Source organism: Suricata suricatta, chromosome 11, assembly GCF_006229205.1.
Source record: "Suricata suricatta isolate VVHF042 chromosome 11, meerkat_22Aug2017_6uvM2_HiC, whole genome shotgun sequence".
In the NCBI taxonomy this organism is placed as follows: domain Eukaryota; kingdom Metazoa; phylum Chordata; class Mammalia; order Carnivora; family Herpestidae; genus Suricata; species Suricata suricatta.
The window spans coordinates 108,681,903-108,683,401 of NC_043710.1; the positions used below are offsets into that span (position 1 = coordinate 108,681,903).

At 65.4% G+C, this 1,499-nt stretch overlaps 1 long non-coding RNA gene across 1 annotated transcript; it reads left to right on the plus strand.

The window, feature by feature from the left end:
• The first annotated feature begins 492 nt into the window (after positions 1 to 492).
• LOC115272087 lies at positions 493 to 1,422 on the plus strand. The gene is made up of 3 exons (XR_003900237.1): positions 493 to 855; positions 1,111 to 1,211; positions 1,316 to 1,422. It is a non-coding gene; the product is annotated as an uncharacterized LOC115272087 (long non-coding RNA).
• Positions 1,423 to 1,499: the final 77 nt, after the last annotated feature.

The following is a 1,499-nucleotide window of genomic DNA, read 5'->3' on the forward strand; positions in this document are numbered from 1 at the left end:
CTGCTGACTGTGGCCTGTGCTCAGCACTATTTGTTAGACACTTTCTCTCCTTTGAGGCTCAGAGACCTCAGTGGGTTTGCCCAAGGCTGCCCAGCATCTGTCCTCCCAGCCGGCCCCCAGGGCTGGCACCCACTGGCTGCTCCAGGCCCGCCCCCCGCCCCCCAGCACCCCCAGGAGCAAAGCCCGGCTCTGTTCCACGCCTCCCCTCAAGGCAGGGGCAGCTGACCCCTCTGCCCCCCAACCACGCTCCCCGGGACTGAAGCAGGAGGCCGTGAACAGAGAACCCACCTGCCCGAGGCGGGCGCGCAGCAGTGCCCACTCTGGTCCCACAGTCGCTCTCCCAAGGCCACGTTCACGGACGGCCGTCTCACAGGGGAAACAGCTTGGGGTTTCTTCCTCCTTACAAATAAAACTGCTGGTTATTGCACCAGCAACAACGGGCTGGTGGAGGAACAGCCGAACAAAGCACAGGAGAACCGCGGGCAGTGGTTTATGGGGGGAAGGGGAAGGGCGTTCTGAGTATAGAGGCTTTTCATTGGCTGATTTGTGGCAGTCTCTTATTGGCTGGGCTGTTGCTGGGGGAAGAAAGGCTCCCCTTCAGCTGGCGGAGGAAAGGCAGCGTGCACGTGCAAGTTGGGATCTGCACTCGACAGAGGCCAAGGGCCGAGGAGCTTCACCTGCAGCGCCCCCACCTCGTTCTACGAGAGGTTTCCCTGTGTCGATTCTCACACTCCACACCTGGGTCAGAGGATCGGGCCCTGAGTCTCGGCCTGGCTTGGTGCTGGCTACAGAGACAGGGCAAGGAGAGCAGAGGACGGGGTCCCCCCGCCCGGTCCTGACAACAGCCGCTGTGCGGTGAGCCCCTGCCAGACCTGAGCTGGCTGAGCCAGGACCCCCGGGGCCAGCACGTGCCGCCCAGCAGACCAGGCTCCCTCGGCTCAGGCCTTGACCTTGGCCAGGCCACACCCGGCTGACCAGCAGCAGAGCCAGAACTCGGGTCCCGGCGGCCTGGCTGCAAAGCCACAGCTGCCACGGCCCCCCTGCCCCCTCTCGGCCTCCACACTAGGGGTGGGGGGTGCAGGCTCCCTGTGCCCTCTCTCCTGACCGCAGGTGAAGCCAGAGGTCCTCAGCCACCCCGAGCAGTCCTCTCTGCTCTCCTCAGAGCACCCCTTCATTGTGCCTGGAGGGCGCTTTGTCGAATTCTACTACTGGTGAGCAGCCGGCCTGAGCAGGGCGGGACCCCCTGACTGGGCTGGGTGTGCAGGGCAGGGGGCGGCGGGGAGGGGGTTGTGTGCCTGAGCTGTCCCTTCCCCAGGGACTCCTACTGGGTGATGGAGGGGCTGCTCCTGTCTGAGATGGCCGCGACCGTGAAGGGCATGCTGCAGAACTTCCTGGACCTGGTGCGAACGTAAGAGGGGGCGGGCTCGGCGCTGGAGCGGCCTTGGCCTTGGCCGCCGGGCAGATGCACCTCAGCAGGCCTCCTCCTCCCCGGCAGCTAC